We start from the raw sequence: 24,377 nt of genomic DNA on the forward strand, positions 1-24,377 counted from the left end.
AGCCTAATCCCAAAAGATATTGAGTGGTGTACAACCTAAAAAGAAAAAAATCCACAAAATAAATAAGTTGAGATGAATACCAAAAATAAAATACAATAATTTATCCATGAACTATTTTCATTGTTACCAGTGTATATTGGGCTGAATGATAAACTGACTATAGTTCATTAAACAAGTCTGATTAACACATAATGCTTATACTATAATTCACAATCCATAAATGATCTGGATCCATATAAGATGCTAAGCCAGGGCTGTCAAACTCACAGGCCAGATGTATCATGCATTGGCCATGCCCATGCCCAGTTTAGCAAAGGGGGAAAAGTCACAATACATCAAGTAATAACACCATGATGACACCAGTTTGACACCCCTGTGCTAAGCCAAATCAAATAAATTACTTTATAATATCATTTAGTGTGATGTACAGATTTAAATGGGATAAGGTGCTCAAAATTTAGGGAGATTTTGTTCATAATTTAATATTTTCAATTGCAAAACATTTTTTAACCTAAAGTAAGTAATGCCAGCCACTCACTGAACAGTGAAATTCAAAACACTCTTGTGGATTTCATTGAATCACAGGGCTAAACCATTTCCCTGCCCCATTAACACTAATCTTAAAACCAACCCTGACTTAGCGAAAGATTCTATTCACTCATGAAGTTGATTCTTTAAATTCAAGTATAAATCACAATTGTCTGGGTTCATGAAACTAAACAAACTGTATTCATTATACCTTCTTTGGTTTTTAATTATATTCTATTTTGGGGGAAAAACCCTCTTACTCTGTCCCATGTAAAATCATCAGCTATTTTAAACAATACTCTAAGTCTCTTTAAAAGTAACTCCCTGCACTTCCCATGAGGCTTACTCCATGAGGCATGACTACAGATCAAAATTTATTCAAATAAACTTGATTTTTAAATAACTTTTCCCATATTATCCCAACAGCTTGGTCTTTTTGTCAAATAAAAAAACATGGATGTCTATGGTTTTTTAAAAATTATCTCATAAATTAAGCCCACAGAATTCCGATTTACGAGCTTTTGCTGTATTCCTGTTTCCTTCCTCTGCGATGTAGTATTAAAAAAACCTAAAAAAAACCTGCTCTACGTTAACTAACCATGGATTTTCCCAGAGCCTTTCAATAAATACAGTAGGTTCGAAATGTGGCATCACTCATTCAGCTCTTCAGCCACGCAGACTACAAAGCTTCTTGCATATTGCAAAAAGAAAAAAAGATCTAAATTCTAAAGATAATGCTTGCACTATCGGGATGTAAGTTTAAAACAAATTGGACAAGGGAGCGTCTATAACTTAGCCGAAAAAGACCTGCTCACTCATTTCCTCTTTTCTGTCTCTTTCATCAGGCTGTTCCTGGGCTGCTGCTGCCCTCCTGCTGCTCTTTGGAGCTCGCGCTTTCCCTATCGGAGATTCCTCCGGAGAAGAGGAATTTGGAGAGGATCCCTCCTCCAGAACTTCGGCAGCCGGGCGAGTCCAGCTGAACGTTCCGACAGAGTTGGCTCTTTGGCTACAAGGTACTGCAGCAACGTGGAATCAAGAGGTGAGTTCGGGCGCAGAGTTAGGAAGTCTTAAGGTTGGTCTTTGTAGGGAGCCGAAAAAGGAGCGTGGCTCATCTTCTGATCTGAGCTTTTGCGACTTTTAACAAGGGAAAGTCTGCCTCGATTTAGGAGGATGCTCTGTTTCTTGGAGCTGGTGTCTGGTTTCACCTTTTCTTGGAAGGGCCGGGAGTCGTTTTGATTCCCGTGCTTAGATGACTTTGAGCCTTGCGGTATGAAGCTTGCTGGTGCGTGGGATGGGGCTTGTACTCAGGTAGCTTAATAATTAAGAGTCAGATCTTTCCCAAAGAAGCTGGTGAGTTACCAAAGAAAAGCATTTATTACAAGCAAAAAAAAGGAAGGCAAAGCCTTGAGTAGGATACAAGAATTTGTTCGAGCGTTCTTTACAGGCACCGCCAGTCCTTTAATATATTTTTTGGGAATATTCAAATATTATCCTCTAATAGTAAAGATTGGTTAAATATCTGCTAATAGTATGGTTATTTAAACAGAATTAGTTTATTGTTCAATAAGATTTCATGGATTACTTCCTTAGAAGTATGGATCTGAGCCAGTAGAATATGATATAAACAAGTTTGATTAGTTTTTCAAGTGATTCAAAATCCTTTGCTATTTTTGCTGCACAAAACAAACAGTTCTTTCTGGAAGCAAAAATTATGCAGTCTTTTTCATTTGCTGGGTCATTAGATCCACATCAATGCAGTGATTACAAGATTGTCCAATTTGGCCATATAAGAAAGGTGTGTGTCCTTTTTTTCCTAATTAAAAATAAAATTGAATAAGTACTAGTTTTAACATTCAAGTAAGCAGAGACAATTCTGGGAATTTTCTGGGAGAGGAATTCAAGAGGAAGTTACCTTCTGCATTGTTCACTTTGTTCCAGGGTGTATGTTTTCACTTTCATTTTTAAAGGCATGGTTGTTTTTCGTAAATTGCTGAGTTATCAGATGCCCATTCTTTTTTGGGTAGTATTTGCTTGTGGATTAAGCAAATTCCTTATAGACCACTTTAGTCTTTTTCAGACAGGATTTCAGTGGCTGAGAGAAAATATATTTTTGACAGTTGACTGTACACTACAATAGTTCCATTAAATTGAAATTATTTCCATGTATTTGTGAAAAGGAAGATACTAATCACACTCCTACAGATATAACATTACTACTCAATGGCAAATTACAATTTGTGAACAATGTAGCCTACACATATATTTGTGATGCAGATTATCATTGTGCAAATGAAGATTTGTACATCCATTGTACTCTTTTCTCTAGTGTCCCACAACTGGAATAGTTCCAGCCAGAAATGCCCCATTTTGAGCACAAAACAGTTGTCCCGGATATACAAGAAGTAGCTTAATGTTCTTCAAAACATACCATTAGTTTTCAAGCTCTTGACATTTGTAGTATGGGCAAAATAGCAGAAGCATTTTCAATAAGGATATACAGCAACCAATTTTAAATTCAAAATAGGTGATGTGGTGATTGGGTTTTTCATCTCCTCACACAATCAGTGCTGACTATTTATTTGCAAGAACACATAATCTCTAATGTTTTTTTCCCCGCTGCAAAACATATTTGTATGGCCTGTAAGAAAAAAGGAGAAAGAAAACTAAGAAACGTATTAATTAAAATTCTTAAATAACCAGTTTATGTGAGGTTTAAATTAGTGTAAAACTTAGCACAACCATTAGCAATACAAATGGCAAATCATTTCAAATTTTAAACCTTACTGCTGGAAAGTAAGGTAGGTAAAATGTTCCAGATTTTACACTTTGCTAAACATTGCAAAATGTAGTTACATGTTACCTTACTAGATGCACCATCATCAGACCTCCAAATGTGCAAGGTTTACCATTCTTACATTTATAGTTACCATGACTAGGGATTATAGGAACTATAGTTCCAAAACAGTTTGATTTGAGGGGATTAATATGGACTGATTGAAAGAGTCAGAAAGTCATATAAAACTACAGTGGACCACCTGCAATCAATTATATCTTTATATTTTACCAGCTGTGCAAGGAGCAAAATGCTTGTAAAGGTACAATGGAAATTATGGCACAAAATAATCTCAACCTTCCAAAGATAATTAAAGAAGATGGATGCTACCAGCCTGGATTCCAAAAGGCAAGTAGAATATCAGTATACACCGTAAAGGTTTATGGGTTTTATAATATCTTTTTAAACATTTTGTACATAAGCAGAGCAAACCTCTCATAAATATTTCAAACAACTGTCTCATCCAGCAACCAGCAGAATAGGGACATGAAAGATACAAAAATAAATTATATATGAAAGTTGATACACCAACTGTTTTAGACCCATGTTTGTGGAAGAGAGAGGGCCTTTGAATCATGGAGATCCAAAGCAACTTTATCTACTTACAGCTTAAGAGGATACCTATAGATTTGTTTCTTTAAGACTTGATTTCTCTCTCTTCTCAGCTAGGAGACATTATTATTTTATTCATTTAATTACATTTAGATATAATTGAATGTAACTTTTTTCATTCATTTAGGAAAGTTGTCTAAGAAAACTTTCAAGTGGCCTCTATACATTCAGAACATTCTTAGAATATATAGAAGAAACTACGCAAAGAAGTGTTTCTGTATCAATAGGCGCACAGAACCTGGCAGAAACTTTGAAGTCAATGGTAAGCAGTATTTACATTTGACCTTGCACACTTGTTCTGATATATAATAGTAATAGCTGTATTTTTATTGATTTATTTAAGTGATTTATTGAAATTCAATCCTCAACATTCGGATGGCATTAATAAGTACTACAGGAGCTCCTTAGCAATCATAAATGGTGCATCTGTGCTCACCTCAACTGGTGATCTGTCAGGATATTGTTACTGAAAAATATAAATGTCTGGCACAACCAGCACGGCCACGTTTCTTCGGTTCATTCTTAATGCCTGGAACTGAAATGTTATTGTCTAATACACAAATCTTAAGTTCTGGAAAAATATATAGCATTTTGATGAACATGCATGTTATCAGACTACAAAAAGTTATGGATATTGTTAATTTCTTAAATCCATTGTTAACCTCTGCTTTGTATGGTTGCTATAATTAACTAAATCACAAATGAGCAAATTTGGATTGCAGATTTTTATCACTCTCAAAATGGCTGCCACAGGAATGCTGGCCTAATCATGACAACGGGCATAACTGTTACATTGGTTACAATATAGATTAATTTTTTATTTATTTATATCCCACCTTTATTATTTTTACAAATAAGACTAGGCAGTGAACATATTCAACCTTGCTCTTCCTATTTTCCCCACAACACGCTGTGACATGGGTTGGGCTGAAATCATTCAGCTGGCCTTCATGGCTGAGGCAGGACTTGAATTCACAATCTCCCCTTTCTAGCTTGGTGTCCTAATCACATTGGGACATTAATTGGCTTTTTTTAAATTACAGAATATATTGAGTATACCTCAATTAACATAAATGTAGATAAAATACAATTACCAAATACCAAAATGAAATTTCTTGCCTGTAATAAGCGTAATACATAGATTAAATGTGTAAAACATTATTGCACATAAAAAAGAAACCTTTTGTTTCTTCTTCCCTCCCTTAACAGATGAACAATCCTGAGACTGTGAGCATTCCATCTTCTGACACTCAGAAAACTCTTGCTGCAAAGTTAAGAGAACAGAGAGCTTGGAATATAATAGTGATCAAGCACTTTATTCTTCAAGATTTTACTTTATTTATGGAGACCACTTCAAGAGTTATTCGCCTTCTATAACGAGTTAACTGTAATGCCTGAATGCTTTAAATCAGGCATATCAAATATCCACATCTGAAACAGATGTCATGGTTGTTCTCCTGAGAGAATTTATTTTTTAGCTATATACTTATTTATATTGACATAATTTATTTATGGTATTTAATATATTTATTACATATTTTAATAATTTTACTTCAGCTTAATTTAACTTTACTAAATAATGTACAATTATATTTTTGTGAAACAATGTAATATTAAAATATTTTTAAAAAGAAAAAAAATCCTGTGAGTTTATAATGGAAGCAAACTTCATCTCCATGCACTGCAACTATATTGCAATCTTATACCATTTCTACCTTGAAATTCCAAATATTAAGTCCTTCATTCAACAGTGTCATTTAAGGAAAACCTTGTAGTCACCAACAATGTAGGATAAATCATTTTTTGCCATACTTGTTTTCATTCAACCATCCTGGAGCTATTTAAATAGATATTTCAGATTTCATAGAATGACAGTTGATTGATAGCAACAAATTCTGTCTTGATAATTGTTTCCATTTTAAAATTGTACTTTTTTTGTCTTATAACATTCTATCAGAATCTACCTTCCTATAATTTAAATCCGTATACTGTATTTTATAAGGGGAAAAACTAGCCCTGACCTTTTCCTAGTGACATCCTTTCAAATATTTAAAGGCTGTTATTATATTTCATCATCCTACCATATTTCTCATAATCTTTTTTTCATAGATTTTGATTTCAAATCTCCTGCTCCATTACCATTCACAGAACGTGTTCCAAAACTGAATCTGCCACAGGATGTAGTACTCAGTACTACAAACATAAGATACTGTTCCGTCCAATACAAAATAAAGTGGAATAATTACTTCTTGCAACCAACCATTATATTTCTATTAATACAGAATAAAACTACCCTTTCTTGCAGCCACATTATATTTCTCACTCATAAACCAACTACTGACTTAACCGTTTGTTATTTTTAGCCAATTTCTACAAGCTCTTCGCATTCACTACAAATATTTCTATCTCTTGGCTAACAGCTATCCTATCCAATTTTATATAATCTGCAAGTAACTTTAGCCATGTAGTAATAGTTTCTGGTTTAAAGACCTTCAGGCCTCTGGTGTGCTGTCAACTCCAGTGTTACTGCATCATCGCTCAAAACTAAATGTAGACATCAATGTGCTAGATATTTCTTTATGACCTGCCATTATTTTTAATTCTTCAGGGTGGCCCTCTCTCCATCAAATTGTTCAGGCCTGGCCTATACTAATGCTACGCAGGTGGAAAAATTAGAAAAAATAGCTTTTTGTGCAATTTAACTATTTAGACTTATGCCACATAAGTATTCCAGAAAATCAAAAAATTCTTTTGACCTTTTAGACGTTAATAATTTTGCCAAGGATTCTATTAGGATTCTCAAATGAATTCAGTGAACTTGTTAACATTACTGAAATCAATTATATTAATTTAAAGTAGCGCTTCCCAAACTTTTACCTTTATTACCAAGTAATGGTTATCAGAAGTTTCTTTATTCAATATAGGTAAAATAGTTTAAGTCAATTTAAATGTCCTGTTATAATTGGGATAATTTGTTTCTGTATTATCTAAAGAAAAAACACTTTTCTCCAATTTGGGGTAATTTACCCAAGTTTCGGAAGCACAGATTTAAAGTATAATATATTGCATTATTTTCTTTCAGGTATTAAAAATAAGATCTTGATCAACTCATATTAGGAAAAAAATTAACACTTCAGATTCTAATTAATATAAAGGCAAGACTCAATCAAATTCATCAGTGAATGTGACAGTTGATTAAATAAGTAAACCTATCCATCTTGAAACACAGATAAAAGAGACGCAACATGCTATATTCTGTAAAAAAACACTAAATTGCGTCCATATAATTTTTAAAATCTAGATATTTATTCCAATAGAAATAACAAAGTGTGATAAATACATTACACTGACAAATTGTCATTTACATGTTATCAGATAAATCGCTGGACAGTAACATTGCATAAGAGTCCTTCTAGTCTCCAGAATGTATCCATCTTCAAAAGCATACTCTCAAAATACATTGATTCATTCCTTCAACCCCAAAGTAGACTAGAAGGGAAAAAAATAATAAATTTGGTCAGTGAGAGTGAAACAGCTACAATATGTAAATACCACTTCCACCAACTTAATCACTGTAGCATAATGTGATTTCTAATTAACTTACACTGAATTGGTTTTGTTTCAAAATGGTGGGAATGTACATTATCAAACCTTTATTACTCTTAAGACAGCGAGCATAATAAAACATGTAAACTTCCCCAGATTGTGTGTTAAGCAGCAGGCAATCTCTTTTTTTTCTGCCGACAAACATTTGATTATGCCACCAAAGCTGCCTATTTGGCTGCTCGTCCCCCAGATTTGAATGGGAGCAATTAGGAATGACTCAATACAACGCTTGGATAGTCTTAGAAAAGAGAGATCGCAAAAGGTAGGAGCAATCAGAGGGTTGGGTCTTCCATCTTTTCCTGTCAGCTGTTTCTTTATTTAAACATGCCTTGTTTTTAACTGCACCTTTTAAACTTTTTTTTAACTTTCTGATCTACACTTTAATTGACTGGATGAATGATGGCCTATTGTGTAAGTTTCTGAAAGTTTCTTTGGCTCTAGGAACCACTTCTGAAGAACCTCAACAAGAAAACTGCAGAGATTTTTCTTGGTAATCTCCAAGAATTGGACATAATTAAACAGAAGAAAAAACTAATTTATGAAAACCATTATTTTTTAAACTGATGTCAAATATACTTTAAACTTGCTGAATTCATGCTTCTATACACAATTTAATCAATTTACAGAAACACAAGGTCTAAAAAGAAAACAATTATGAGTATGTTAATATTAATTTTTCTGAATTAAGGACTCAATTTGGTCATTGATAATTTAAAGAGAAAAAAACCCACATGTCTGTTAAATCATTTACATTTGAGGTAAGATTGATGTTCTAAAAAAAACAGTCATTTTAAATTTAACTGATTATATGCAGTATATTTAAAATGTCATAAGTATATGACAAAATATAAAACTAAATAGACTAGCATGTGGACATTTATTCCAAATAGCTAAATGAAATAAAGTGTAACTTAATTACAGTAGTTTTAAACATTAATTAGACCATAAGCCATACTAAATTGCAAATTATTTTTATAATAATAAAAATAACCAAAAATTGATTGGTTAAGTTTTATAATTCCAAAGGGAATATTCTTTTATGTACTGCTGAAAATGTAGCTCACATCAGTAGCTTTACAATGTAATCCTTTGTATCATAAGTACCGTATTTTCACGACCAAAAGCCGCACCGGATTATAAGCCGCAGTATCAGTTAACGTTAATTTTTCAAACTTTTTCCATATATAAAGCGCACCGGGTTATAAGCCGCACGTTTCCCGACGCTTCTGGACATCTGTTACAGTCGCGAGGAGCGGAGAAGAGCGCGAAGGTTCTTGGCGCTCCAGGAAGCCGCGAAAGCAGCTGGGAGAGGCGCACGGCTTGGTTTATCCTCCCTGGACGTCGCAGCAGCAGCCCCAAGCACACCGATCTCTGTGTTTTTCGCATCGGGGCATGCTGCAAGAGAGAGTGAGTGAAGACCTTTCCGGATTGCTGGTGGTGGAGGTGCGGGCCCGTCGCCCTGTGCTCAGCAAAAAAAGTCCAGGGGAGTCCTTTGCGCTGGCTGGAAAAGGTCTTCACTCTTCACTCATTCCCTCTTGCAGCACACCCCGATGCGAAAAACACTGAGATCGGTGAGTTTGGGGCTGCTACTGCGACATCCAGGGAGAATAAACCAAACCGCGCGCCTCTCCCGCTTCCCGGAGCGCCAAGAACCTTCGCGCTCTTCTCCACACTCTCCTCGGCTCCTCACAACTGCAATAGACGCCCAGAAGCGGCAGGGGCTATCGAGCTGGAAATCCAATCCCCATTAGCCCCAAAAGCCGCTTCTGGACATCTATTGCAATCCCGAGGAGAACGCGGAGAAGAGCGCGAAAGTTAGGGTTACTGGGCAACGTGGGGGTGGGGGAGGCTGGAACAGTTTCGTTCTGAATGGAGGGAGAGGAAAAAAGTTGGGATTCTCCCTGCTGCAGCCTTTAAATGGCAGAGAGAAGCCGAACTCTTTCCCCTCCATTCACAGAGAAGCTGCGGCTCCCTTTATGCCCCTCTGGCTGGCCCCCTCCCTCCCGGGGGGGGTCAAAGTACCTGAAAGGGGCATGCAGGCTGCTATAGCTCCACTGAGAAGACATTTCTGAGAAGAGAAAGGGCTCCGGTCAGGCTGCACCCAAGCTGATGGAGTGCTCGCAACCGCCCGCCTATCGCCAGGGAGACAGCCAGTGCAGGTGAGCCGCGCGATTGCTCCGATCGCAAGGGCGCTTCACCAGCTCGGGTGCAGCCAGACCAGAGAACTTTCGGTGGTGCACCGATCCCAGCAGCTGCGTTTTTCCTTGAAATTTGCTGTCCCGGCAACCCGAAGTGGACATTCTCCCAGCGGCGTCTCAGACACTCCCACCCTTAACCAGGACAAAGTGAGGATGGCTGGGCGCAGTTTGGTGCCTCCCGGCTAAGAAGGGAGGGAGAGACCCAAGGGACGTGTGTGTGCCTGCTCGCGGTCATTCGCTTGCGAGTTTCAAGTTTGAGCGTAAAATCGGGAGGGAGAGATTTTCGATCTTTTTCCATATATAAAGCGCACCGGGTTATAAGCCGCACTGCCGGTTTTTGATCAAATTTTAGGATTTTCAGTGCGGCTTATAGTCGTGAAAATACGGTATACAAGTAGTGTTATGAAATACTTTTCCTGAAATTCTATAATCTAGCATTTAAAATAAATCATAACATAGGATTAGTAATCACAAGTGTATGTTTTATATTATTATTTTTAAATCAGTAATTTTTAATCAAAGTTTTTACCAGTAAAGTTAACTAATAGTTGCAGATTATTTATCTTATATCTGTTTAGAAGTTTATTTATTTTTATTTTATTTATCCAATGTAGTTGTTAAAGTGGATCTGAGTGGCTTTAGTATTAAGAACACTTGCTAAAAAGACAAAATAAAACTATTCTATAAATGAACAAGATAGTTAATCTGGTCAACAATACAGAAAGACTTATCACATAATGAGTAAGGGGCTTCAGTTATCCTAACCAGAGTATGCCAGAAGGGTCAGATCTTTAATGCTCTTTGGAATGTCATCAAGATGAAAGTCCCTGATATTTCAGGGGCATGGTCATTCCTAAAGGTAGGTGCCGAGACAGAATTTTACATAATGTGAAATTAATAAAAGTTTATAGAATTTTATATTAACAGGGGCTAAAGAGCTGTTGCCCCCGTCTCGAATGGTATGACTGTTGTGTGTTTTAAATTGTGTTTTGTCATGTTTGTTTTTATTTTTTGTCTGTACCCCCCCCCCTTCCCAGATTTGATTTGTCAGCCGCCCTGAGTCCCCTTTGGGGGGAAAGGGCGGCATATAAATATAATAAATGAAATGAAATGAACAGAACATAACAGAACTTCATAAAATAATCCACGGGTAATGTATGTTGCTGCCTACAGTACTCTGCAGGTGGTTTAAAAATAACCACATACCTCAAAAGAGTTGGTTCAGGCATTCCAGGATCTGCACCTCTCTTAAAACCTATTTACAATAAAAATTGTAAACTTTATGAAAATATTATTGGTCTTCTTACATAATATAAAATACATTTGTTGGTTAATTAACCACATATTATATTGAATGCATTACCTTTCCCAACTTCCATAGATTAGGTTCACATACTGCATTTAAAAGTGACCAAACTCAAATATTGTGTCTTACTTATTCTATAAATCCTTCTATTATATGCTTAACAATAATTTCGATATGGGAAGGAAAAATATTAAAAGACCTCTGATATCTAGTTGGTCAATTTCTTGGCATTATATCTATAACCATGAACAGATTCTATTTTTCTAATATGATTTTATTTGCTGTTGAGCAGAAACAGAAAAGAGCTGTCTTAAGTACTAGCAAGTTAAGCTATTTGCTTAGTGAGACTGCAAAAAAATGTACTGCCAACAAAAATATGTATTTATTAAATTTGTTTGCTTTATCCTCTCATTTAAAAACTTTAAATATTCTAACAATGTGCTAAAACAGATTATTTTTTTCTCAAGCCAGTATTAAAAATTTTCATGAACAATTAACAACAAAAGACATATAGCTAAGACATATGAAAATGAGAATGAAATGAATATTTTAGATAAAAATTCATCTAAATATAATTCTGCATCCAGATTCAATAACATATTCATTTTAAAGTAAATTGTAAAATCGCTACCCAGAATATACCATTTGTTTAAATATGAATCATAAATGTATTATACAAATGTACAATTACCTATGCAATCATTTAGGAGCAAATACTCATTCACTTTGCTTTTTGCTTTAATTTTCTCTTTCTCATGATTCTCACTATTATCTCACAGAAGCAGATATAAGATTAATTTACATGTAAAGTACTAAATACAGATTAGTATTTCAGTTTTCCCATTAAAATGGAATGTTTATTTATTAGGGAAAAAAGACTCTATAGAACATGTCAACTCAGAAAATTGCTTACTAATAGTTACACTATAATCAATCCTCATTATTATTTGTAACCCCCAAATCAACATTTGCAGTGCTTTCACAGTAAATGACACTTTCTTTACAGGGTTAGGAAGTGTCATTTACAGACATGGTCAGAGTGGTAAAAAAAATTTGATTCACCCAGTGTGCATGTTCCCAGCTAAGGTCAAACTAGCCAAATGCTCTGTCGTCTTGTTTCAGCATTCATACTCTCAGTCCTATATTTCTCCCAATTTTCATCCTCTGCTTCTTATTTCAGAGAACACATAACAAGAATGGATTGTAGCTAGAACTGGAAGCAATATTAAGTTAGAAGCAAATGGTAGTGTTCTATAACCATTTGCAAACCCATCATGCACAGATAAGCTTTGATTTTTCAGTAACTGTTATCTAGGTGAATCAGTGAATGAGTATCCATTATAGTGTACTCCACTTATGTTTCATATATGGGCAACAGCAGGAAAAGTCAACTCTTTTGATCGTTTTATCATCATTCATTCATCATCCATCTTCCACTTCTCACTCATATTTTTGCAAGGCTTTCATTCAGATATTTTATTTGGCTGGATTTGTTCATAAACTAGACCACAGTTTATTGAATGTTCTATTGTTTCACAAAACTACATTGTGGTATAGCTTAGCATATTATGTAAACCCAGTCACAGCTTGTGAAAAAATATTCTAACAAATCATAGAAATTAGGATCTAAAATGAGATCCAAAGGAGGCCACTCTATCTTTCAGTTATTTTTCCAGAAAATAAGCTCAAACTCTGAATTTACTCTGTAGTTTAAAAATCTGCAAAAGTTCATTTGTATGATTTTTTTTCTTGCTGAATATTTGCAAGACATACTTTAGTTTATCCATTAGCTGTTTTTCATAATTGTACCCCATTCCATCTTTGAGCAATTCCTTGAAAGATTGTGGGCAGAGCTGTATATGAAAAGAATTATCTCCATGTGCTAGCTTTCTCAACAGCCTTGATATTAAACAAGATGAAAACCTTTGTAGAAAATGTTATTTTATGTATATTTAGCATATATATCGGTTGCATATTTCACCACAGTTTTGATCAATAGGCATTCCATATATAGTAAAACAAATATGGTAAAAATAAAATAATTCAAGTCAATCCAAAAATGTGCAGAGTTGAGACAGATGTACAAAAGAGACCCCCTCTCTGCATCAACTCAAATAAGGTATCTATTCCACAAGTACCTATTCTAACAGGATCTTGGTATGGCACATTTGGTTAAGGCAGAATATTCAAGTCAATCCAAAAATGTGCAGAGTTGAGACAGATGTACAAAAGAGACCCCCTCTCTGCATCAACTCAAATAAGGTATCTATTCCACAAGTACCTATTCTAACAGGATCTTGGTATGGCACATTTGGTTAAGGCAGAATATTACCTCAAACTATTGATTACTGGCAACAGAAAGTCAATACTTCAAAGATGTGCTGTAAATCCTTCCATTCTCTGATTTATTTTCTTTTTACAGAGACATCCTACAAAGTGTAATATCAGGACTGTTTTTTTTTTTGTTTTTTTTTTTGCTGGACACTAATTCTGTTAATCTTTTGGCTGGTCTTTAAGGTTGTTTCCATTACAGAATAAAGTGAACTTGTTATCATTTAGTTCCTATTCTGTCATAACCCAACGTTGTCATTGTCCTTTTAAAAAGCCTCTGTCAACGGGTGCTGCCTAGAAGGAAACCGATTGGGCCTATCTTGCAAATTTAATTCGAAGGGACCAAGAACAGCCATCGGTGTGGGGATGGGGGAAGGACCTCAACTCCTCATTTCTCGTGTCGCAAGGGACGATTACAGAGGCCCACTTGAGCCGCCACGGACTACAGAGGTGGCTCAGGCGAATAACGGAAATCCTCGTCATTTTGGCAGTTCATCGCTTTAAAACCGACTCCCCACACTGACCTAAGTAAAGCACGACAGGGATGAAGCCCCAGCGGATTGCCAGCTGACCACCTTTGAAGAGGTGCTGCAGTCGCTGCTTAGCTTCCTTGCTCAGCTTCGGCATGTCGGCGGCAGCAACTCAAAAAACAGCCGAGGCCCGATGGCGGCAGTTAGAAAGGCTCAACCTTAACTCGGCTGGCCCTGTAGCGCATGCGCATCGGCCTTCGAGGCGGAGTTTTGCTTTCAGGCGGTCTGAAGGCTGTCGGGAGGAGAAAGCGTCACCGAGGCGGAGAAAATTGGGGAATTTGCCGATAAAGGTGAAGAGGAAAGGTGACGGTAATATCGGTTGAGGTCATGAATGAACATTACAATAGGTAAAAAGAGTTTCTGGTATATGGTCATTCTGTACTCTTACGGGATTAGTGAAGCTACCTCTAACAATAACTGACAGCAAACTGTCGCGCGCTGCCATGGAAATTCCGCCCTCCCTCCGCGTATCAACCGTCAATCCACGTGACGGCCTGCCGGGATTTCACGTTTTTTTCTTTACAGGAAGTGTCTTCAAAGCATTTCCTGATGTCACGCTCGGTGGGTATGGATCCCCTTCCTGCTTTGTGTGTGACTTAACACGTGCAGCTGACGTTTATGATAACCTAAACACATTTTTAAAGTTGATCGGAACATTTCTAGGCCGGCCAATTTGGGTATTGTTATTTACTATCATATTTTTTTTAATCCCACTTTTGGGTATTATTATAATAAATTTTTTATGCCACTTTTATTATTTTATAAGTAATTCAAGGCAGCGAATATACGCCTTCGTCCTTGTTAATCTACAACAACCACCCTGTGAGGTGGTTTGGACTGAGACAGACTCACCCATAGTCACCCAGCTGACTTGCCTGATTTCAGCTTGTAGTAGAAAAGTAATGCCTGATTTAGTAGATATATTGGGGAAAAACAAAATCCACAGGCTTAAAAAGAAAACTACCACCGGTTTTCCCTAAGAAAAAGGAATTATTGCAATTTTATTAGATGCTCCTAACTTATTATTATATACACACATTGTAAAATCTGAGTTATCAATTCTTTAAATGATGTTGGCCTTCATACAAATCTCATACAGAGTTCTTCCTAAGAACCTTGGATATCCTAATAATATATCTGCAGATGCAAGCAGTGTGGTCTTATATAAGGGAGCGTGGGGGGGGGTGTCGTGCATGGGCATGCCACACCCATAATGCTATCCGCATTACCCCAGCGCACCTGCGTGCATGACCAGCACTCCCCCCCCCATTTTGGCGTTTTTTTTCAGGCTCCAAAGGCGCCTGGACATGGGGAGGACGAAAACAGCACCCTCCAGAGGCCCTCCAGAGGCTTCAGGAGCTTCCCTGAAGCCTCCGGAGCAAGAAAAACCAGCCCTGCGGGCAAACTGGAAATTCAAGAACGGACTTCTGGTTTGCTCGTAGGGCTGGTTTTAGCCCTCTGGAGCCTTCAAGAGGCTTCCCTGAAGGCTCCGGAGGGCAAAAAATGACCCTACGAGCAAACCAGAGTGACTTCCGGTTTGTCCATATGGCCCATTTTTCATGCTCCAGAGCATTCAGGGGCCTTCAGGAAGCTTCCCTGAAGGCTCTGGTGGGCTAAAACCGGTCCTACAAGCAAACCGGAAGTCACTTCTGGTTTACTCGTAGGGTCGTATTTTGCTCTCCGGAGGGCGAAAAATGGCCTCAAAAGAAGGCTGAAGTCAAAAATGGCCTCAAAAGAAGGCCAAACCTAAGCCGTGTTGCCCAGCTGACAGGGCAACACCTCGCGTGCCCTGACAAATGGCTCCGTGTGCCACCTAGGAAATAGGGTAACAATCAGGTACTGTGTAACTTGCTATTCATTTTGTGGCAATAACTTGGTGGCCCATTCTATTGAATACCGATTAAACACAAGATTGGAAGAGTGATTCACATTTAAACTATCTTTAAATTAACAAATATCTTAAAAGATTGAAAGATCCATAAAATATATAAAACGTACATGCACATATGCAATTCTCTCTATTAATGCATGCTGTATAATTCAGTTCTAGAGCTGGGTTAATTTGAAAGCTTTTCAAACATCCTCCCACATGACAGCTGTAGCCAAGAAAAATGTCTAACCCATAAAGAATAAGTAAGCTACCGAAAAATTGCCTTGCTGGGAGGATAACATTTAACTACATCAGAAAGGTATTATTTACAGCACAACTGTGCACAGTTTCAACACATTATGACATCAATGGTTAGCAATATAAATTGCATTGAAGACCGAAGAGAGAAAGGAAAAAAGAAAAGAAAGACAGTGGTATTAATCTGGCTTGTTCCATTACAATGTATATGAAGAAGTGTCAAGTTGTTTACTGTCTGGTAGTCATAGCTTAATTTTTGGTATTTGCTAAAAGCAGGGTATGTTTCAGGATGATTGGTTTACTATTTTGGGCTACTTGCATAACTTTCATTTGAAAGAATCCCTGTAACAACTCCCCTAGAAATTAGAGGAAAGTAAGTTTGTGCAAAAGTGAATAAAAAAGTATAATTCATAATATTACTGATATAATTTTACTATAATAGTAAAATAGTTTCTTGAAATCAATTCTTGCACAAAAATCTGATTTTTTTAAAAGAAAAGATCAGTTTAAGAAATTGAACTCTAAAGGATCATAAAGTTGCCATCATGCATTAAGATTTCTTGTAAAATGTTGACTTTCAATTTGGTTTGTTTTATTTTGTTGTAGATTCTATAATAGAAAACAAAAGATTTACACCTTAATCTCTCACTCCAGGCAAAGGTATATTACATAAATATTTATATTTGAAATACCTGTATATTAAGTATTTGTATTATATATTACTATAAATGGAATATCTGGCCAAAGATGAAATTAGTAAACTGAAATAACTATTTCTATAGAATAGTGTGCACCATATATGATGGCTTAAAGGATTTTCTGAGGCCAGAATGTTAGCTGAAGTAGATGTATATATGCAGCTATGTTTATTGTTATTTTACTTATTTGTTAACCATTTGCATTCTAGAAACTTTAGTTGCATAGCTTTGGTAAAAAGTTTTTTAAAAAACCATGCCCTATATGCTACATAGTTTATTTAGTACCACAGTTGAAAAATACTATGTTTTAAGAACAGTTATTCTGTTGTTAAGTGTTATTAGCAGTTATTAAAATCAATACAAAGTCCTCACTTAATGATTTTAATTTGGACTAAAATATCTACTATGCAGCAAAGAGGTCATTAGGCAAAACATCATATGGTGCTCCACTTAGCAATAGCATTTCTAGTGGTCCTGGTTGCAATTGTTACATGAGGAGTGTACCATCATTAGGTAAGGACTTCACTTCTACAGCCATAGGATTGTGGGTTAAAGATGGGAAAGGTGGAAATTTGCTTCTTCAAATTTCCATTCTTGACATATAATTCTATCTTTTAAAAAAAGCTATACAGATTGTCCAGGAAAAAGAAATGGCCTTGTTCAGGGAACATTGCTAACAAGATTATTTTTTGCTGGCTTGTTTAAAAGTGAGTTGTTGTCCCTGACTCAGAACAAATTCCCTAGCCAAGAATTTATAGGACAACTACAAGCAAATCTTTACTATTGACTCTATAATCTAAAAATGCATGTCATTAAAAATTAAATTATTTATTTTTTGATGAACTATATTTTGCAAAGAATAAAGTAAGAAGTAGATTTGTTCGATATCACTCTTAAATTAAAGAAATTTAATTTGTTTCAGAATTAATATGCAGTATTATTTTATCCTAAATATCAAAGCTTATTAGAATGTTTCATTTGTGCAAAATTCATTCATTGCTTGTGATAAAATAAATAAAGCTCAGAAAACTGGCCACTTGAATATTATTCTTAAATGAAAGTATGTCACAGTAGAATGATCTACTTATTTGTTTTTAGAATATTTTCTGAATGTGAGGGTGAACGTTCGTTCTCCAAGCTTGTGGGTTGTTTTCTAAACGTTTCGTTACCAGGCTAGGTAACATCTTCAGAGGGGTTTAGGTGATGTCATTGTCAGTGTTCTTCTGTTTATAAGGGTTTAAAGTGTGGGAGTGTCAAGTGAGGGTCTTGTGATGGGTCAGCTGTAAGTCATCAGTGAGTCTTTTGATGGATCTTGTGATAACAAGATTGCATCAGGTCAGGGTCATTAGGAGGTTCTGGTGTTGTGTAGGTTGGTGGAGGGTCATTGCTGTCTCTGGTTGCCTGTTGATTTAGATTCTGAGGGATTCGTAGGCTGGTTGTAGGCTGGTTGGGTCTGTTGATGGAATTGCTTGTGGAGTGCCAGGTTTCAATGAACTCATGAGCATGGCGGATGGTAGTATGGGCAATGAATTTTATGTTGCTCCAATCAAACTGGTTTTCTTTTGTGTCAATGTGGGTAGAGATTAAGGATTTGAGTGCCAGCTGATGTTCATGGATCCTGATTTTTAATTGACATGTTTGTCCAATGAATTAGTTGCAATGGTTACAGTTGATTTTGTAGATTACATTGTTTCTTTCATCCTTCTGTAACAATGTAATCAGGATCCACAATACACCAACTGGCAATCAAATGCCATGATCCCAAATCCTTAATCATCAACCATGCTATCACCCACCACACTCATGAGTTCATCGAAGCCTGACATTCCACAAACAATTCCCTCAGCAGACACATTGATCTACAACCTGCCTACGAACTCTTCAAAATCCAAATCAACAGGCAACCAGAAGCAGCATCAACCTTCATGCAATCCTCCTCACCAACAATTCACCTCCCAATGACCCTGATCTGATATCTCCTTACCAAAAGACCCATCACAAGACTCACTGATAACTCACAGCTGACCCATCACAAGACCCACCACAAGACCTTCATTTGATGCACCCACATCCTTATAAACTTAAGAACACTGACACCGGCACCCCCTAAACTCCTTTGAAGGTGTTACCTAACCTGATAACAAAATGTTTGGAAACCAACCCACAAGCTCGGAGAACGAACCTTCATCCTTCTCCTATATTCAAGCTACAGATGTTTGCCACTATTGAAATGTCTGAATGTCTAAATAAAACCTTTTCTTTTTTGTAGGGCAATTTATGCTAATCCAGGAGAGCATAACTGAAGATTTCATGTAACTGAACAAGCTTCAGCAAATAGATTCAGCCAGATTAGATTAAGACTAAGGCATCTGGACTGCAAAAATCTAGACAGAAATAATAGTTACAAAAATCTGAATGTGGTTATCCAAATTTCTGTAACCTTATTAGTTTAATGTGAGCTGCTAAAGATTATCTCTGAATTTTCCATGTGTAGACAGATACATAATTTATTTTTTAAAATCCCATGATACTTAACAAGACTACAGGTAGTCCTTGGTTGGTCATTTGATCATTCAAAGTTAGATTCTAAGTTAAAACAATCTGGGAAAGGGTGCTTTATGGCACATAAAACACTTCCAACTGTCATAAAATGTAAATCCATGAAGAATTTGTTCTGTGTGCCGAGAGGGGAAGGAACTTTTAAGGGGCTGCAGGATTTCTGTTCCTGCTGAAGAATTTCCCCTCTATGCATTCCAAGGACGTGCAGTCAGGGGAGGCAGGGCCTCACCACTGTCATCATGAAAAGAAAAAAAAATGTAAAAGGAAAAAGGCTGAGGTAGTTGCTGCCAGAGTCACAGTGGATGACTCTGCTTAGTGCTTAACTGTTTAAAAAAGCCTCTTTAAAAAGTGCCCTCTACAGGAGGAGGTGGGAGAACCACGTGCCTCATTTAGTCTACCTTTATCATCACTCAAGCAGAGTTAAGCAAGGGTTAAAAGCCGAAAAATTCCTTATGTAGATGAGGCATGTGGTTCTCTCACCTCCTCCTGTAGAGGGCACTTTTTTTAGACAGTTAAGCAGAGTCATCCATTGGGGACTCTGGCAGCAGCTAACCCAGCCTGACGTCAGCAGCTCTTGCCTTTTTCCTTTTACATTTTTACATTTTCATCATGGCAGGCAAGAGCAGAATTGAAATCAGCTGTTATGAAACAGCTGGAAAAGGTATGTGGGTCGGAGGGAGGGGGAGGAATTAAAAATTAATGTAATTTGTAAGTAATTTTTTATTGTAATTAATTTGTCTTGAGAGAGAGTTTGAGAAGAGAGGGAGGGGGGTAGGAGTCGGAGAGGCAGGGAGGGCAGTTTGTTTGAGAAGAGAGGGGCAGCCTTGTTTGAGAAGAGAGGGGCAGCCCGCCAGCAGAGGTGGGTCTTTTACCCGCCTCTGCTGGCGGGCTGGCGCTTTCTTTTGCCCGCTGTGCCCCCCTTCCCTTTCTCCTCTCCCCCCACCGGGAGCCCATCCTGTTCCCCTCCCACTTTCCTCCTCCTCCTCCTCTCCCCTTTCTTCACTGCTGCAACTGAGCAAGGAGGCACCGTGGGGCCAGGCCCCTCGCACCCGCATCCAGCCCACTGGAGGAATGAGACCCCGTTGTCCCGCGGAGGCCGCCACCGCTTGAGCAAAGAGGAGGGGGAGGAGGAGAAGAGCGGTGAGGCCTTGTGTCGGCTGGCCAGCCAGGCAGGGAGTAGGTTGGGCGGCGGCTGGGTGGGCTGGTTGGTTGGCTGGGGAGAGGGGATCATGCCCGCTCAGGTGGCCCCCGCCACCGCCAGCAGCTTGGTTGTCCCGGTTCCGTCCGAGCTGAAGAAAGCGGAGGCGCAGCAACAGGATTGTTCATCGGAGGAGGCGGGGGCAAGGTGGCAGAGCGCGGCGGCAGCGGCGAGAAGCAGTCGAAAAGTGAAGGTCCAAATGCCCCAGCACTGTGTCCGCCATAGACGTGGGACACCTCTATGTCGGACACAGCGGTGGGGACGCCCCGCCGCTGGGTCCGCTATAGAGGTGTCCCACGTCTATGGCGGACACAGCGCTGGGGCGTCCGAACACCCCGGTGCTGTGTCCACCATAGATGCAGGATGCCTCTATGTTGGACACCCCGCCGCTGTGTCCAACATAGGGCGGCTTTTGCCCATTTGCCTCACCAGCCATAAACTTCACCGCACATCACTGATGCATTCACCCAGAAGAAAAGTGGGAGTCAGTGTAACTCACACAACAGAAGTGCAACATGGGCAAAACAGTGAAGATCCACTTATGTGCATGCTGCTGCATTCTGGGTCACTTGTAACTTTCAAGTGGTCTTCAACCCTTTGTAAAGCACATTATAGTAATTCAAATTGACTAAATCACAAAAGTGACTAAAATCTGCTAACTGTTTATTAAGCAGAAGTTGAGAATCCAGAAGAATCCCCACATTGCACCCCACTTTTATCCTGCAGAGGGCAACCCTGTCCAGAATCAAAGATGACAAATCACCAGGCTCTGAGAACCAAAACCCCAGAGCCACTTTGTCTTGCCAAAGTTGATCCAAGTTTGGGTCATCCCTATTCAGACCCTTATAACTTCCAGGTGCTTAATATACTGCACTATTATTACTTGTCCAGCCAGGGTTAGAGATGTCTAACTTGGTGTAATCAGGGTACTGGACGTACCACACCCTGTACTGTTAGATTATTTAAAACAGCAATTTCATATTTAAGGGGAGATATCAAAGTCCTAAGGAACCCAACATTGCAGAGGAGATAGGGTTCAATCTTTCCTTGCTCATCAATACCAACTAGAAGCAGTCACAGAAAGGAGAAGCACCACAAAATGGTGCCTTCCACTCACAACTTCTGGAGTCAGTTCAGAAGGATATTAAGATTGATGTATCAAAAGCTGCTAAAAGATCAAGGATAGCCAGCACAATTGCATCGCCTCATCCCAAGTTCTGCATAAGTACTCAGCAAGCATGAACAATGCCATTTCAGTATTATATCTGGTCTGAACCTAGAAGGCTTTAACCAAACAGAGGGACTTGGGTTTTGGAACTATGCCCTGCATGTTTTGTTAAATCCTCCTGAAAGATGGGCCAACCTTTTCTGGAACAGGAGAACTCTTAGGATCATCTGGCTCAAACTCTTTCCAGATAATGGTGTTCAGATATAAATCTGTCATTTCCAAGGATCTACCCAGCCAGAGTCAAGCTTTGAATGAATTCTGACTATCTGACAGTTACTGAGAATATACCTCACTGCAGCCCTGCAAGATCCACTGGATAGCTATCTGCAGATGCAATAAGGGTAGAGAAGTAAGTATATTTTGCCACCCTTATGGCCACAAGTTAAGTCAATATAGGCTCTTTCTGTTGCTCAGTCAACTTCATTTTTTGCCTTCCTCCATCAGTGCTCTAGGCATCTCTCATAGTAGTTCATCTCTCATAGTAGTTCAGTAAACCATGGCATTTGCAAGATCCATGTGCACAGAGTCCACACAGGCAAAATTTGGTCCAGCATCCTATTGCATTTTCATTCCGAAGAATAATGAAAGGATCAACCAAATTGTGTGCTAGAGCCTTGTTAAAAACCTCAAGTTTCCTCAGAAACCACAATAACTTCATCAGGTATGTAATATATATGCCTGTTCCATATAAATGGCCTTAATCCATGTGCCAGCAACTTTAATCGCAAGTCCTCTCAAACAGATAAGGGAATCCTCTAAAATGGCTGCTTTACCGTGTGGCTATTCGAATGGCAGCTACAAGACATAAAGCAAGTCTGCTGCCTTGCTCTGCTCCTGCTCCCATTGCCACAACCTGCCTGGCCATCTGAACCCTCCACTCATTGGAGTCTCCAACATCCAGGAAAAGTATTATCCTGTTCTGCCCAGCTTGTCATTATACCCTCTGTAAAATAGCAGAGAACAGATGAAGAATATGGGCTAAGTGTTAGTCTGTTACCACTCATTCTGCCATCCTGCTATATTCTCTGGAGTCATTCCACATCACCCATCAGCTGGAGCAAAGGCAGCTGATCCATAACACTTCTGAGCTCTGCTGTCTGCCATCCACTCAACAAGGTGCCTCTCCAACAGAGAAGCCACCTCCTGAAGCAGTTCCATTCTTTTGCCATTTAGGGAGACATCAGTCGAAATATATATGGCCTCTTCTGCTGCTGTTCCAACTCATTTGATTGCTGCTGTTTTTCTGTTTCTTTGCTGGCCAGGTAATTAGAACAAACATTTCTGGCCACCCACCAAATTGACTAGAGACACTGAACATTTCCACACACCATCTACAGCCTCAGACTTCTCAGAAAAAACTAGCCTACCAAACAGGCATCAAAGTCAGCACCATAATGAGCAGTGTGTGTGTGTGTATGAAAATTCTACATGCATAAATATCCCTTAAGCATAAATTTAAATTTATACCTCCCCTAAAACTGCAAACATCAAAATAAATACAAATGAACAACAAAAGCAAAACACTGAAACTAAGTTTTAATAGACACAAAAAATAAAAATCTTCTTCTCCAGTAGGTGGAGACATCGTCCAGACATGGGTTAACTGTCAGTATCCAATAGGACTGAGTCTACAAGTTGTGATGACACGCTCTCTGGTAGCTCCTCCCAGCTTAGACTCAGTCCTGTCCTTGGACTAGCTGTGTCTTTTGATCTCTCCTACCTTGATTTAACTAATTGACTAGTTTTAGTATCAAATATCATCCTAATTTGATTAATTGGCTTTTTTCTATTCCAAATTCTCCTAAATTGATTGAGTCTGCGATTTCCCTGAGCTTTGCAGTGGGGGCTTCAGGCCACAGGCTTCCTCAGGCCTAATTGGCTCATTGGACAACATGAGAAGCCCACAGGTATATCCCACCGGCTTCTGTCTTGCTTCTCCTCATACCGCTACTGCTGCATATGCCGTTTCGGCGCTTTTGTCGTTCTAATGCTGCTTGTGAGGTCATGCGGCTGCGTGCGAGGTTGCCACTTCAATCGCCGCCATTCTGACCGCCACTGATTCTACAGCCACAGCAGCGCCACAGTCATCCCACCTGCTGCCTCCTTAGTCGCCTCAGTTCATTTTCTCCTTTTCAAGGCAAAGAAGGTTTCCGACATTGCAGCCTCCAAGACAACCTCCGGTTCAAACCCACACAAATCAGACACCACTGATCCGCTCGTCTCTCGTCCAACTGTCAAGAAGGATGTGGTCCCTTCCCCCAAACTTTTCCTAGAGGTGGACTAGAATCAGTGGGCTTCTCCTGGGGCGGGTCCTCTCCCTTCTTCCCTGGATAAGCAACTAAATAACGTAGAGACCAAACTCTCTAAGTTATTGGAACTCCCTTCCATAGACCTTTCAGTAGTGGCCCTCTCATCACCTAATGCCGCTTTGACTGCCCCGGAGGATGCCCTCCGTCCTGAGGACAAGAGGTTTGAACAGATACTGGTCAAAGGCCATCAGGCCTCAGCATGGGCAGTGCGAGCTGTCTCTTCTGCCTCTTTCTTCAACAGGGCTGCCCTGCACTGGCTCAAGCAGCTACAAGACAGACTTCCACCTGCAGATACCAGGGCTCATCAAGATAT

General features: G+C 38.7%; 1 long non-coding RNA gene across 1 annotated transcript; it reads left to right on the forward strand.

The window, feature by feature from the left end:
* Positions 1–14,042: 14,042 nt before the first annotated feature.
* LOC116522717 lies at positions 14,043–19,561 on the forward strand. The gene is made up of 3 exons (XR_004256992.1): positions 14,043–14,291; positions 16,679–16,732; positions 19,040–19,561. It is a non-coding gene; the product is annotated as an uncharacterized LOC116522717 (long non-coding RNA).
* Positions 19,562–24,377: the final 4,816 nt, after the last annotated feature.

This window comes from Thamnophis elegans, chromosome Z (genome assembly GCF_009769535.1).
Source record: "Thamnophis elegans isolate rThaEle1 chromosome Z, rThaEle1.pri, whole genome shotgun sequence".
NCBI lineage: Eukaryota > Metazoa > Chordata > Lepidosauria > Squamata > Colubridae > Thamnophis > Thamnophis elegans.